This window comes from Podarcis pityusensis (assembly GCF_964106645.2).
Source record: "Podarcis pityusensis genome assembly, chromosome: 17".
NCBI lineage: Eukaryota > Metazoa > Chordata > Lepidosauria > Squamata > Lacertidae > Podarcis > Podarcis pityusensis.
In genome coordinates this window covers 6,595,750-6,612,001 of record NC_138042.1, presented here as the reverse complement: position 1 = coordinate 6,612,001, position 16,252 = coordinate 6,595,750, and the positions used below count along the sequence as shown (strand labels likewise).

The window sequence follows — 16,252 nt, the reverse complement described above, 5'->3', positions numbered from 1 at the left end:
TCTATGGACAGCAGGAGCAGCACAGGCTCCCTTCCCTGGAAAGGAGAACTATGTCCTGGAAGTGCCCTGCCAAAAGAGGACGGTATGGCTAGCAATCAGAGACCTGATTAATAGCTGCCAAACTGCTGCAGCAGAAAAAGGAAGAAGATGAGCTTGTGGGGAAACTAATAAATTTAATTATATTTCTGCCTGCTTAAAGTGTCTATTTATATAAGCTTCCACAGGAGGCAAGAAAGGGAGGGCAGCGAATGTGGGTAAGTGGACGCCCTCTCAATCCAGGGAGAAACAGGAGGCCAGCCAAAACAATCTGCAAAATTTATACAGCTCACAGATTTTAGCTTGGTACAAAATATTGATTCTTTTTTCTCTCTCCTTAAGTATCAATTACACACAGTTCTGGGCATATGATGAGAGCGAAAAAGCACTTGAACTTTTTAAAATCGCAAAGGTTAACACTTGCCACTCCTTCGCTCCATCTGGGTGCAGTCTGGAGCTGGTGAGACATAGTGACTAGTTCTCATCTAAAATCTGAAGGCTCAAGATATATGCTCATGGTGACCTGGTCGTGTCACTCTTGGGCCACAAGCACAGCTTCGCCATTAGAAAGGTTTTCATTGATGTGCAAAACTGCAGTTCATGCTGATGACTCCCACAAGCTATTTCTCTACGAGTCCAGTTTGAAAGTGAGCAGGCCCTAAAACACTGGAGTCTGGATGAACCAACTCTACTCCAGTGCCTTACATAAAAACTGTCATAGTTCTGTTTACAGGGTAGAGGAAATGGCAGAGCACGTTTGCATGCAAAAGGTCCCAGGTTAAATCCCTAGCATCTCTAGGTAAAGCTAGAACAGACTCCTTTCTGAAACAATGGAGAGCTGCTACCTGTCAATATAGAGGCTATCAAGCTAAACGCACCAGTGGTCTGACTGGTGACATAAGAGGCGGCTGCTGGGCCGATCTAGTGCAGCATCCTCTTCTCACAGTGGCCAACCAGATGTGCTTGTGGGAAGCCCTTCAGCAGGACCCAAACACAAAAGAACTCTCCTCTCCTGCAATGGTATTCAGAAGCTGGTATTCAAAAGCGTTGCTGCCTCCAACTATGGAGGCAGTATTCTTAGCATAGTATTTCCTAGCAGCTGCCTGCACATTTAAAATTGAATAGACCTCTCGCACTCACCTCCATAGCTAGAGAGCTGCATGGCATGTTATGAACAATGAAATATGACTCCTCAGTGCATCAATTCTGTAGCCATCTTAGCTGTAAATAAGCCATGGGAAAATACCCAGCATCAAAGAGTCCATATTCCAAAGATCACTGTCCTTTGGGCGGAAATGTACAGTGGTACCTTGGTTCTCGAACTTAATCCGTTCCGGAAGTCCGTTCGACTTCCGGAACCGTTCAAAAACCACAGCGCAGTTTCCAATTTGCTGCAGGAGCTTCCTGCACTCAAGCGGAAGCCGCCATTGGATGTTTGACTTCTGAAAAACGTTTGCAAACTGGAACACTTACTCCGGGTTTGCGGCGTTTGGGAGCCGATTTGTTCGGCAACTAAGCTGTTCGGGAACCTGGGTACCACTGTATATTGAAATTTCCACCCCTATTCTGTTGCTTCCCTTTGAACTCTCACTTCTCCTGAAAGATGCCCATTTGGAGACACTGTCAATGTTAACGAGGCTTCTAGAATGTAATTTCCTTTCCCTGACTCGGGCTCAGTATTTAATAAGTTCTTTATTACTTCAGATGTCAAATGATTAGAGATAGCACATCAGCCCCAAACAGGGCTCTCATGTCACACCACATGCAATAACCATTTCCTTCAATTAACAGGTAGGAACTTCCAAAAAAATGATCAAATAATGGTTGCATGTTTGAGCAAATTTCTGTGGAACCAAGTTGCATTTACTCTTTGTCAGTTGCGCTTTCTAAAGCTCTTTAGATAAATATTTGGACATGAAAATGTGGGTCCTCACCAATAACATTTAAATGCCCAAGCTAAATCAGTGTATTAGAATGCATCTGCTGTGTTTTTAAAAAACTGATTAACTTGGTGTTGCTAAATGCTCCTGTGATAAACAGAGTTGCTAGGGAGCAAGTGCCATTAGGTGTAGTGGGACTTACTACCGAAGAAATCTGCAAAGAATCATTTTCCCTAGACTTGCGGAATGGACACACATTCCAACATTCACCACTGCTGGAACAGAGGCCGATTTAGGGCTGTGCACACAGGGTGCTGAGGGGTGCTAGGCTCAAAGCCCGGTAAGCAAGACGCTGAGCTTTGGCAAGGAGGCATGAGGCTCCGGCAAAATCCTAGTGTCCTCCCACCTCCTTCCCAAAGCCTACTTAGCACTTATCCAGTTTTGGGAGGGGAGGGGGTTAAGACCCTGCCAGAGCCCTCGTGCTTCCTTGCCAAAGCCAGGCGTCTCCTTACTCACGTTTAGGAACTAGTGCAAGGGCTGGCATGGGGAGTTGTGCCAAATTTTGACCTTACAAGTCCACTACTGGCTTGAAATATGGTCACTCTCAACACAAATTATCAAGATTACTGGGGGCTTCTTTGTAGCAGCCACTTGGCTATGAAATCCCCTCCTGAAAGAAGTTAGTCTAGATCAGGCTTCCTCAACCTCAGCCCTCCAGATGTTTTGAGACTACAATTCCCATCATCCCTGACCACTGGTCCTGCTAGCTAGAGATCATGGGAGTTGTCGGCCTAAAACATCTGGAGGGCCGAGGTTGAGGAAGCCTGGTCTAGATCCATCCTTGATGGCTTTTTAGTCGAGAAGTAAAAAAGATATTGTTGTTTTGCCTGACTTTTAATTGTGTTTGATTAGAATAGTAAAGTTTTGATTTCTCAGATTTCTTTATGCTCTATCTCTGGTTTAAATCTTGCTCATAATGGTTTAAATTGTTCAAAGCCTGTCAGGTCTGTTCTACTTCATGCTTTGAAGAGGAACATGGGAAACCTTCCTAATCCAGAAGGCTTGAGGAGGGAGCAGCAACTGGTTTTTATTATCTTGCTGTTGTAGCTGATCATCTATAATACCTTTATTGGTTTTTAAGCTGCTCTTGAGTATTCCTCATGTTTTATTTACATATTTAATTGCTGGTGCTGGGTTTTCTGAATCATTAGAATCGTCACCGCAAGCCACCTTGATGGCTTGAACGAACTATGCAGCATGAAATCTATTTCATATTAAATAGAAGACAGGTCAATAATATACTGGGTGGAGGGTGGAGGGAATCACATCAATTGCACTGTAAATATGTACAACAGATTTATGACTGAATAAGTTAGGGAAGGGAAAAGTGACCAAAGTGAAAGGAAATAAAGGCAGACAAAAGACTACACATTGTGGTAGCAAAGTAAGTAGTGATGACTTTCCTTACTCAAATATTGACAGGATGCATGAGGTGTCAGTTGTTGACTTATGAGAGGATCAGTTATACATTCACTAAACATCTGATAATAACTACCATAAAACAACACATGCGTGAATACTTCCCGTCTGCCTCAGTGAGACTACAGGGGGAACCATCTATCTTTAAAAATGAAAACCTGCCACCTCAAAGCTTCAAAGGTAACACATTAAAATGGGACAACAAAACAGCTTTCCTGTACTGAGGTGTTGGTGAAAATAAATAAACAAAGCATATAATTATTAAAGGCAATCCCTGTCACCACAGAGAGGCATACAGATCACAGGCTGATGCATGTAGCTCTTGCAGATCCACGGGTTGTATACAATATTAGCCCTACTCAGAGTAGACCCTTTAATTAATGAGGTTCATCCATTTTAATGGGCCTACTCTGAGTAATGGCCACTGGTCCCATCACCTCCTGGAAAATAGAAGGGGACGAAATGGAGGCAGTGAGAGATTTTACTTTCTTGGGCTACATGATCACTGCAGATGGTGACAGCAGCCACGAAATTAAAAGACGCCTGCTTCTTGGGAGAAAAGCAATGACAAACCTAGACAGCATATTAAAAAGCAGAGACATCACTTTGCCGACAAAGGTCTGTATAGTTAAAGCTATGGTTTTCCCAGTAGTGATGTATGGACCACTGTGAGAGCTGGACCATAAAGAAGGCTGATCGCCAAAAAATTGATGCTTTTGAATTATGGTGCTGGAGGAGACTCTTGAGAGTCCCATGGACTGCAAGAAGATCAAACCTCTCCGTTCTGAAGGAAATCAGCCCTGAGTGCTCACTGGAAGGACAGATCCTGAAGCTGAGGCTCCAAAACTTTGGCCACCTCATGAGAAGAGAAGACTCCCTGGAAAAGACCCTGATGTTGGGAAAGATTGAGGGCACAAGAAGAAGGGGATGACAGATGAGATGGTTGGACAGTGTTCTTGAAACTACTGACAAGAGTTTGACCAAACTGTGGGAGGCAGTGGAAGACAGGAGTGCCTGGCGTGCTCTGGTCCATGGGGTCACGAAGAGTCGGCCACAACTAAACAACAACAACACTGAGTAAACGTAGTTGAGTACAACCCAGTCTATTTCATTCTCTATTTAACTATAAATTTAGCTTGCTCTAATAAATCCAATGAGAGGTGCCAGCATCCAAATTCATCATACTGCAAAATCACAACATTTAGTCAAATATTTGCCAAGAAATGTGACTCCTCACCAGGACCACTGGAATGCTATTAAAATAATAATAATAATATTGAGGGTATCTGCCACGACCCCAGAGCACTCTAAATTACCAGTCACAACTGCAACCAGAGGTGTCTTGCTTTTTGCATCATCAGCCTCAGTCAGAATGGCCAGTTGACCAGGCATGATGGGAGTTCCAGTCCAGCAACTTCTAGAGGCCCCCCAGGTTCCCCATGCCTGGTTTAGCGCATGTTCATGCTAGTATTCATTCCCTGACTATTGTAAAACGTACAATTACTCATTTGCTGCATAAGATCTAGTTAGTGTCCGTCCCCCCTCAAAGTTTCTCTTTGTTTGCAGTGATAATGCATTTTCTAAGCATTCAACACATCACATTTTGTAGCTAGGAAAATTTGTCTGATTGCTCAGCCACGGCTTTTGCCATTTTGTGAGTGAGAGAGACACCCACGGAATGCTTGCCTGTGTGACACAAAGGGTGATGAGCAACATCGCCCTCTTCCTCTCCCCGCCCCCAGCCAATGCCATAGTTACTTTTTAACCATACCTACGCTGGATATTCACCAGTTTTGATTTCAAAACTAGCCAGTTAGGTGGGAAGTGATCCACCTAACACAACCAGGAATCACATAGCAAATGGAATGACATCCATGCTTCATGAACAACCAGGTTTGGCTAAGCGGTGCCCTGAAACCAGAGCAGCGCACGAAAACGCCGTTTACCTTCCCGCCAGAGTGGTACCTATTTATCTACTTGCACTTTGACGTGCTTTCGAACTGCTAGGTCGGCAGGAGCTGGGACAGAGCAACAGGAGCTCACTTCGTCGCAGGGATGCGAACTGCCGACCTTCCGATCGGCAAGCCCAAGGCTCAGTGGTATAGACCACAGCGCCACTCGTGTCCCATTTATGGATCTAATAGGTATCTAAAGTCATTTGTTGTATGTAGGTTTTATTTTATTTGTTTTTTATCTTATATTTGGAAAAGTACATCCAGTTTTCTTTTCCTTTAATTTTTTTGGGGGGGCTCCCAAGAGAGTGGAGCCCTAAACTATAGCTTGTTCAGATTATACGTAAATCTGGCACTGGGAACACCAACAATTTAGCAATCTTGCCTTCCTAACATTTCTTATCTCTTTCTCTTCCGTTCTAAGGGCACAAACCACCACTTACCAATGCTGGAGCATACATATGGCTGGATTCTTACGATTTTAGAATAACAGCAAACAGCAATATGGCTACACTACGTAACTCCCACTCATCTGTCATTTGTTGGCTGCATTTCATTACAGCCATGCAGAGACCCTTCGAACCCAATCCAATGTGTGGCCTTGATTTGCAAATCCTGGTCAGATCTGGTCTGGTCCAGACTGATCTGGACCCATTCTGACCTGTCCCAGATTGTGAACCGGACATAACACTTTGAAAATTACATTAATTTTTATTGCAATACAGAAATGCCCATAATTTTGTTATTTTACCTAAGGGCATGGAATTTGGATACATAGTAGCCCCTAAGGAGGGGACTGACCCTGCCAAATTTCAGATGGATAGCTCAAGGTGGTTTTGTGCTTGCCACAATTAAAATGTGTTTCTCCCCCCCCCCCCCAAAAAAAAAGGACTGGAAAAAAAGAAAGAAAAAGACGGAGTTTGAAATGAGAAGACTATAGTTCATAAAGTCTGGGCATGTATTCACTAATAGTCTGCATAAAAGAAAGAGAGAGAGAGAGAGAGAATGCACACAAAGGCAAGTCTCTAGGTTTGAGGGTAAGTCAATTATTTAATCATAATTGCGGCAGCCCTTGAGTGCTGCTTTTCTATTGTGTTTGGGAATTTAATATATAATACGCCAGTGTGCTGTATGGTCAAGGTCTGGATGACTGCCACATTGCAACATCTGCTATAAAAGCCATTCATAGCTGCAGTTCAGATGAGTCAGTATTCAAAAGACTTTGCATCTTGGAGAGGTGAGCCAGCACTGAACAGTTGCAGAGAACAACCCGTCCTATTCTCCACCACACAACACAGCAGGCATCTCACGAAATCCAGAACAAGGATCAGGGTCACAAAAACTCCATATTTTGGTGTAGTTAGAGGCATCAGCTTCGCCCCCCAATCCTTCCCCACCTATCAGAGCCTGATAGGAACATCAAGCTATTCCAAAATATCGTCTTCTGAGAAAATGTAATTTAAATTCCTGCTCACCCCACCCCACTGATATATCTCAGGATGTAACACTCATTTACACGTCTGTTTCTTAGGCAGGGCATGGACCGGGAGGATTTTTTGACAAGCAAAAGCAAAATGGCCTGATGTGCAAATGTGTTATCACTGTCGTTATAATAAGCAAGGCTCAAAAAACTCCATCAATATTACAGTGTCATATTATTCCTCCATTATAATTTTTGCATTCGGACAGCAATCAATGGATCCACAGATATGCAGGAGAAACCATAACTTCTGATTTTGGCTTGTTATGTTTCGGCAGATATAATTGCAAAAGAATAAATGCTGGACTTATGGGGGCTAAAAGAAACCACCCTTGATGTGAAGAAAGCATTTACATATGCCAGAGTACTATTGGATAAACTTTTAAACCTCACTGAGCAGAATATAAATTTTGTGAAACAAAACAAAACAAAACAATAAGCCTGTAAGTGTTCCAGCAGCTGCGGTTCCTACGATGATGGACAGACAGGTAGGTCTTATCAAACCATTGAAAAGTGATTCCTCAAATCTAATGTGATATGCTAAGTTTAATGTTGGTGTTATTACTTAGCATTATTGAAACAAAGTAATATGAAATTATGACTTAAGGTTTTGACTCTTGAATATTTGACAGTTATGCTTTATAGCTTTGAGGCTCTGGAACATTGGCTTGATATAGAATGTTGATGTGAGGTCTCTGAGAACTGGAGGTGATCAAGAGAAGTAATACAGGTAAAGGTAAAGGTAAAGGTAAAGGTAAAGGTAAAGGTAAAGGGACCCCTGACCATTAGGTCCAGTCGTGACCGACTCTGGGGTTGTGATGCTCATCTCGCTTTACTGGCTGAGGGAGCCGGCGTACAGCTTCCGGGTCATGTGGCCAGCATGACTAAGCTGCTTCTGGCGAACCAGAGCAGCGCACGGAAACGTCGTTTTCCTTCCCGCTGGAGCGGTACCTATTTATCTACTTGCACTTTGACATGCTTTCGAACTGCTAGGTTGGCAGGAGCAGGGACCGAGCAATGGGAGCTCACCCCATCACGGGGATTTGAACCGCCAACCTTCTGATCAGCAAGTCCTAGGCTCTGTGGTTTAACCCACAGTGCCACCCGTGTCCCAGAGAAGTAATAGTACCACTCTATTCTGCGTTGGTCAGACCATGCTTGGAATAGTGTGCCCTATTCTGGGCACCACAATTTAAGGATATTGACAAGCTGGAACATATGTAGAGGAGGGCGACCAAGATGATCAAGGGTCTGAAAACTAAGCCTTATGAGGAACATTTGAAGGAGATGGGCATGTTTAGCCTGGAAAAGGGGAGACTGAGAGGAGTTATGCTAGCTATCTTCAAATATCTAAAGGAGGGCTCACAAGCAGGGCTCACATACGAAAGTTTGGTTGTGTTTAGACTAACCTTGTGAAGAATATAGAGAACATAAAGATTTGATTGATTATGAAAGGATCTAAGGACGGGAAATGATTGAAGAACAGATGTAAAAGGGAGCAAGACAACTAAGAGACGTGTGGTGAATGCGGTGGAAGTCTTTTATAATACTTTACCTAAGATTTATATATTGGAGTATGTGAAGCAAGAATTTGGTAATATTACAGGTTATGAAAAGTATTTTTTTTCTTTTGTCTTTTTTCTTTATATCTTTTATTTTTCCTTTTTTTATTAGTCTTCATTTTGGAAAATATGTATATAAGTGTGTTTACAGTGTTATGTATTGTTCTTTGTTTTTCTTTGTTTAATTTCTATTTCTTGAAAAAATTAATAAAAATTAGGAAAAAAACCAAAAACAAATATCTGAAAGGCTGTCACATGAAAGAGGGAGCAAGCTTGTTTTCTCCTGCTCTGGAGGTTATTTCAAGGATATTTCCACTTAACATCAGGAAGAACTTTCTGGCAATAAGAGCTGTTTGACAGTATAGCAGTCTCCCTCAGGAGGTGGTGGGCTCTCCCTTTCGTTCAGGTTTTTAAGCAGAGGTTGGATGGCCATCTGTTATGGAAGCTTTAGTTGAGATTCCTGCATTGCAGGGGGTTGGACTAGATGGCCTTTGGAACCCCTTCCAACTCTAAAATTCTATGATTCTAAGTAACATCTTTCCTTACAAAGGGTAACTTACTTGTTTAGGAGGGAGCCTCCCACTCGCCACTTACCGTATTTTTCACTCTATAACACGCACCCGACCATAACACGCACATAGTTTTTAGAGGAGGAAAACAAGAAAAAAAATATTCTAAACGAAACAGTGGATGTATGATTTTTGTGGTTCATGCTGTGGCCACAGACATGTGATCTGACGGTGAGTTTGGGGTAGCCCAATGCAAAAATCCTGAGGATCCATGTGGATCCGTGCTTTGTAACCACATTTTAGGTGGGGAGGGAAGGAAAAGCACTCAAGGGACAAGGAACACGCGTGGGGTGTGTGGAGAAGGATGCTGTTAATAATGCAGAAGAGGGGTATAAGAGGAGAAGGCTCCTCTCCCCTCCCGCTTTGCTCCTTTAAAGCAAGCAGGCTCCCTGTCCCTCTCTCCTCCCCACTCAGCGGCTCTTCTCCCGCTTTGCTGTTTCAAAGCGAGCCACAGAGGAGGGAAGAGGAACCATGGATCCCCTGCTCACGACTGCAGCAGATCCCCCCGCCATGCGTAGGCATTCGCTCCATAACACGCACAGACATTTCCCCTTACTTTCTAGGAGGAAAAAAGTGAGTGTTATGGTGCAAAAAATACGGTAAATCCTGATACAAAGGGTAGTTCAAAAGGTGATGTATTCAATTTTCAATTTCTTTTCCCTTTCAGAGCTTGTTACGAATATATAGGGTGACTGCCCTAGCAGGACTTACAGTGGTGCCTCGCAAGACGAAATTAATTTGTTCCGCGAGTTTTTTCGTCTTGCGGTTTTTTTCGTCTTGCGAAGCACGGTGTCGGAAAAGTTTTGGAAAAGCTTCAAAAATCACCAAAGTCTTCAAAAACCTCAAAAAGGGCTACCACACCGCGTGCTATGAGTTGCTCCTCGAAGTCAAGTCGCAACTGTATTAACGGTTTTAAGAAAAAGGAAACAAACTTGCAAGACGTTTCCTTCTTGCGAAGCAAACCCATAGGGGAAATCGTCTTGCGAAGCAACTAAAAAAACCAAAAACCCTTTCGTTTTGTGAGTTTTCCGTCTTGCGAGGCATTCGTCTTGCGAGGTACCACTGTACTACACAAGTGAGGTCAGGTTTTAAGCAATGGTCCTGCTGTAAGACGAGAAAGAAAGAAAGAAGCATGCAGAGGTTAATCGCAAAGCTGAAGAGCAACTTGCTAGGAAGATTAGGAGAAACTGATCCTCCTGTATAACAGTTTCAAAGAACACCAAATTTGTAATTAACAAAAAGAAAATACACGGAACACCACTTCTTATGAAACCTGCAGAGCAAATACTATTATATTTGTGAATAAATTAGTCTGATGCATCTTATCAATGTTCACAAGAACAATGGTGAGTATAAATAGATCCCATTTTTCTCTTTTACCCCATTATTAAGTAATACAACAATTGCCTTGGTTGATTAATGTAATTGCTTAAAAATGTACCTATGTAAACAAAGTGCAAAGTGTCGTTTCCTAGACACAGTGAATGCATGGAAATTAATGCCTTATACATAGAGGCTTCCTAGCTCCATGCCAGCACAATCTGGCGACATCATACAAGCGAGCATTCTTTCATTGTCAGAAGTCAGTTTACTTTGCCATGAATCACAAAAGCAGCTTCAGCCTAACAGATTTCAAGGCATCTGGCAGCACTAGCCAAACTACTGTTGTCTGTAGCTACCAAATACTCATTTCCTTCATTGCTTGTCTGATAAAAACAGGCAATCTCGTTGCAAATGACAGGAATGAATAGCTCTTCATTGCGAGATACGGACATTCATGGCACCAATGGGCTGCCTCTCTGCAGTCTTCTGCTCAAGCTCAGTAATGTCTCTGCTCCAATTGGCAGTGGCCTTCTGGGGTCTCGGTCAAAAGTGTTTCCCATCATGTTACCAGACGTGGGCATAGCCAAGGAGGGATGGGGGGCAGCTATCCCCCCCAATCAATACAAATCCATACAAATCTGAGGTTCTCCATCCCCTAACAAAAGCCTGCCCCCCCAAACAAAAATAATGGCTATACCCATTTTACCAGATACTTTTAACTGGAATTGCCAGGGATCTGGAATTCCAGAGCCAGGGAACTGGAATTCTCCAGGCACATGTGTTCTACCTATTATTTATGCCCTCTTCCTGCTTTTGAAGGAGCTCCCATTTCATTAGCTAGCTGGAATCTGCTTGCTTTTCAAAGGATACTGACCCAGGATGGCTAAGCTGAATCAGCCAATAAAATAATTAGGTAACAAAGACTCAGAGTGTATTTTATATCTGGCTACAGTTCAGCCTACCTATGCAAACCTAGCTCTCAAGGTGTGCTACTTTCCAAACTTCAAAATGCAGCATACAGGTTGCCCAGACTGGAACAAAACAAAACAAAACAAAAAAAAAGTCAACACTGGGTGTCAGTGAAGCACATCTGTTTGAGCTGTGCCAATGTGATGGCTAAGAGCACTAGAGGAAAAAAAGCCTATGGTTCAAATCATACCACAGCCACAACCTCACTTGGGGATTTTAGGAAAGCCCCAGTTCTCGGCTTAGCCTCAGTGCACATCCAACTCGCAAGTGGAGGATAACAGTGTCCTACCTTAAAGGGTTGTTTTCAAGGTTACTGATATGGCTATTATGTGAAATTCTTTTAAAATATTTTATTCACATTTTTCATAGAATACAAAACCAGATACAGTAACCTTGCAAACAGCAGTAGCAGCAACAACAGCAACAAAAGGGTCAGATCTCAGTTCTATTATGTTAAGTACTTGAACTTCATTATATAAATGTTATTGTTACAGATTTTGGAGGTTTTCCAAGAGAGATTGGAATACCTGAGATAGCCATTTCTGTTGGTGCTTGAAATAGCTATCACCCCACTTTTTTGGACAAGGATGCATGAGGCAGATTTGTAGGAACCAGTAAATACCTACACGGTTTGCCCTCAAGGAACCAATAAATGCAAAGATATTCACAGCGGTTGGCAGATAGGCCAAGGGAACTGTTCTTGAACTGCTTGGTGAATTTCAGTGGTTGACAAGGCTACCGCTAAGCTGCACATTAACTCCACAGTGATGCTTTGACCTGATAAAGATGCTGCTTTGCACTTTCATTATTCACTGCTAGTTCATTGCCAACAGTGAGTGCTCCGTATTATCTTCCAGTGTTCTGGAAGATCAAAATTAATTAAGCTTCACAGCCTGTTTCTGTGTAAGTGTTTGCGCTGGGGGAAGGGGAGAGACAAGAAGAGGTGTCCGTTCCTACATGGTAAAGCCCAAGTGTTACACGGCAGGAAGTGTCTTTCATCCCCTAGGATCTCCTAGCACTTTACAAAACACAAAACTAATTAGCTATTGTTTGCTCAGCAGTTACATGGTGCAAATGTATGTGCCTGAAAGCTAAGTATACATTCATTAGCCTTCAAACACTGCAGAGCAAGAAAGCAAGAAGGAGCTGGAGCAAGGGAGAAGGACGCCTACCAGAGTCTACACTGGTATATGACAACAATAACAGAGACAGAGAGAGAACACACGGCAAAGTTGTTCAACTATGGCCTCTAAGATGTGCAGTAATAATAATGATTAAGGGTTGTATCCAACATAGCTCCAAGTTAGTCACTTAGCAGTATACGTGTTCCTCTGGCAAGATGTTTTGCACCAACAGAACATTGTTGCACAAGTGAATGCATAAGCAGGTTGCTGGTAACTTTGCTACACAACTGCAGACCCTCCAAGTGTCCCTATTCTCCAGGGACAGTCCTGGATTTACAGAAGCTGTCCCAGTTTCTGATCCCGGAATGTTCTGCTTTTCCTCAGAACGTCCCTATTTTCATCAGGGAAATGTTGGAGGGTTTGGAGTTATTTGATCCCTGGACCAAGGAGATAGGTAACTCTACAACCTTTAGAAGACATCTGAAGACAGCCCTGTACAGGGAAATGTTTTTTAATAATGTTTCCTGCTTTATTATGTTCTTATATATGCTGGAAGGGACACGGGTGGCACTGTGGGTTAAACCACAGAACCTAGGACTTGCAATTCAGAAGGTCAGCGGTTCGAATCCCTGTGACGGGGTGAGCTCCCGTTGCTCAGTCACTGCTCCTGCCAACCTAGCAGTTCAAAAGCACACAGTGCAAGTAGATAAATAGGTACCACTCCAGCGGGAAGGTAAACGGCGTTTCCGTGCGCTGCTCTGGTTCGCCAGAAGCAGCTTAGTCATGCTGGCCACATGACCCGGAAGTTGTACGCCGGCTCCCTCAGCCAATAAAGCGAGATGAGCACCACAACCCCAGAGTCGGTCACGACTGGACCTAATGGTCAGGGGTCCCTTTACCTTTACCTATATATGCTGGAAGCCACCCAGAGTGGCTGGGGCAACCCAGTCGAGATAGGTGGGGTATAAATAATAAAATTCTTATTCTTATGGAATAGGGCATCCCCATTTTCATTGGAGAAATGTTGGAGGGTATGCAACCGATGGCACAATCTGTTGTGCAACAAGTTTCTGCAAGCACAACTGCATAACCAGGGTGGAGGAAGGGGAGGTGCACTGTGCTTCAAAGAAAAGTTATCAAACCAACTCTGACTTTTAAAACTGTGACTTCTGCATGGGTTTCATGGGACTCCATCTCCCCAGGCAGTCCACACAGTCCTGCTAGAATGCTCCTTTAGGGTATTCCTGTAGTAGCTGCAGATACTAAGACTGCTTTCCTGATAAAAGTCATGATGTCTCCTTTTAAACTGGGCAACCGTCCTTCAGTACTCTTGTGTCCCTGGAACTCACCCTTGAAAAGTGACTGTGGGTTGCTGTGTTGTTGGGTTCCCTCCTCCGATTGTTTTGGTGGCAGTTATTTTAAATTATGTATTATGCTTACTTTTATTTTTAAAAAGTTTTTTTGTTTTTAAGTACCCGGATAGAACTTTCAAAGATGCAGTGGGTTAAAAGTCTATTTCTCTACAAATTCAGTTTTAAATGTGGCGTATTTTATGAAGTCCCATGTAACCACCAGAATGGTTACAGTACTCAAATTGTAAGGAATGAAATAAAACTAAACACTTTGTGTGCATTATCTTCTGGAAATCTGCACAACAACCTTCTAACGAAAACAATTAAAATAAATCCCTTATTGCAGGCTGGATCTGTAAAATAGCATCTTGCCTAAGGCCACCTAGGGAGCCCATGGAAGAAGACATGAGCCCATCCTAGGAAATTCCTGACTCATAACCATTAATAAAGTAAAGTGTCAGTGCTGGCTGAAACATTTCAGCATTAAAGGCAGAAAATCCAAATTGTACCCACAGCAAGTAACAAGTGGCCTGATCCACTGGCATGAGTTCCTCTGTGCAAGTGTCATTTCCAAAGGGTAAAGCACAAGAGAACTTCCTGGCGGACCATGCTCCCAGGTCAGATATGGACCCCCCCCCCATTCTGCTGCACCCTGAAGGGTACCCAGACAAATTAGAGGCCCCTGGCAGCAGCCGCAACCTTGTCTCACAGTAGGACAGCTTCTACAAAAGATGCAGGGAAGAGAGATGCAGAGGACAATGAACAAGAACACAGAGCTCTTGCTCAACACAGAAGGACTAAGAAACTCTCCTCTCTCAGCCTGGGTTTGATCCTTGCTATATTTAGATTTTACTCGGGAGGCTCAAAAGCTGCAGCTAAAGTCTGTGGAAGGCTGGCAAAGCCTTACAAATGCTTCCTCTTTAATCTCCCAATGAATTGCCTGCACAATGACAGAAAGACTTCTTGTCATGGTTTTTTTTTGTGGGGCAAAGGATCGGTGGCAATTCTTGGAACCAGTAAAGCATTACCCACTGTCTTGCTCATTTTAATTCTAAGAAGGCTGTGTCCTATTTTACAAATAGTACAAAAAGCTTTCCCTTCTCTGTGGGGAAAGCTGCTTGTTTTGAGCAGAGCTGGAGTTTAATTTGGGGCAGACATATGCCACCATTAGGCTGATGTAGTTGTCGCACTTCTGTCAATCCCTTCACCTTTGCAAACTTTGTTTCCAACAAGCTGCTCAGCAATCAAGCACCATGTGTCACGCTGAATTCTTAAATGAGTGGTCCCTTGATGAAGTGGGCCTATATTAAACAGCTGAGGTCTTCGAGACAGCCTCACCCGTTCAGAGAAATCTGTTTTTCTTTGCATAGAAATCATAATTATTTGTTGTGGTAGTTGACACAAGAGAGAAGATCACGCATGCCATATATATTTAACTATATTAAAAGTTAAAATAAATATTTACCCTTGATTAAACCACTTTCTGTTATAATAATGTAAACCCATCCCACCAGCAAGGATAGCGCTGCATCACCACCCCAGTGTTAGAAACTCAGATATAAACGCTAATCGTCAAATGGCACCTTAAGCCTGGAATGTCTAGGTGACATCCCACCCCCCAGTTAGATTTATTATTTTTCTTTTCATTTCTATATTGCTTTATATTTTAAAGAAAACTCAAAGAGGTTTATAACACATTAAAACATAAAATAAAGCAATACAGAATCAAACAAATTCAAGCTTCAAGGAAAATATTTCAGATCCTTCTCTATGTGACATTTTGCTTTCCCCTTGTTTATTTATTGACCTACTTATTTTTTATAGCTGTCCCATTGCAGAAGAACTCTAGGAAACCAGTGTGGTGTAGTGGTTAGAGTGTCGGGCTAGGACCCCGGAGATCAAGAGTTAAATCTCCACTCAAGTCATGAAACTCACTGGGTGACCTTGGGCCAGTCACTGTCTCCTAATCTCCCTCACATGGTCATTGTAGGGATTAACTAAGGAGGGGAGTGAACCATGTTGGGTGGGAACCAAAGGTGGGATAAAAATGCAGTAAATGAGCGCTTCGGCTTACCTTCTTAAGAAAGCTGGAGGGGGCAACCAGATGGAGATGTCAGTCGCCAACCTGGCATCCAAAGATCTCCATGTGGTCACAGTTGGACCCACACCAGTCACAAATTGCACCTGGGGAATTTCTAACACTGCACCACCCACAACAGTGAGGAAAAGTTAGCAGTTTGTAAGTCCTTTCTACATTCAGGGCAGGTTTCCAATGTTTACTCATTATCACTGTCCAGATACTAATTCCACCAACATGGGCAAGTGTCTTTATCAATCCAAAGACTTCTTAAACATTTCAACAGATAAAGCACACAATTGTAAATGCATCACCTACATTATAATCTTAAAATTATTGATGGAACAAATGATTTATTATCTTCTACGCAGCTCATACAAGACCAAAGGCCATGGCCCTAGGCTGAGATTGGAAAGTATAACCGCGAAACAAAACAAAAGCTATTGATG

General features: G+C 42.9%; 1 protein-coding gene and 1 long non-coding RNA gene across 3 annotated transcripts in view; both read right to left on the bottom strand.

The window, feature by feature from the left end:
* Positions 1–16,252, bottom strand: part of PDE4A (phosphodiesterase 4A) — a 353,439-nt gene that overhangs the window by 209,127 nt on the left and 128,060 nt on the right. The gene's annotated exons all lie outside the window — the stretch shown is intronic.
* On the bottom strand, positions 8,729–10,324 carry LOC308467029. The gene is made up of 3 exons (XR_013981102.1): positions 10,022–10,324; positions 9,557–9,664; positions 8,729–8,978 (listed from the first exon to the last, which is right to left on the bottom strand). It is a non-coding gene; the product is annotated as an uncharacterized lncRNA (long non-coding RNA).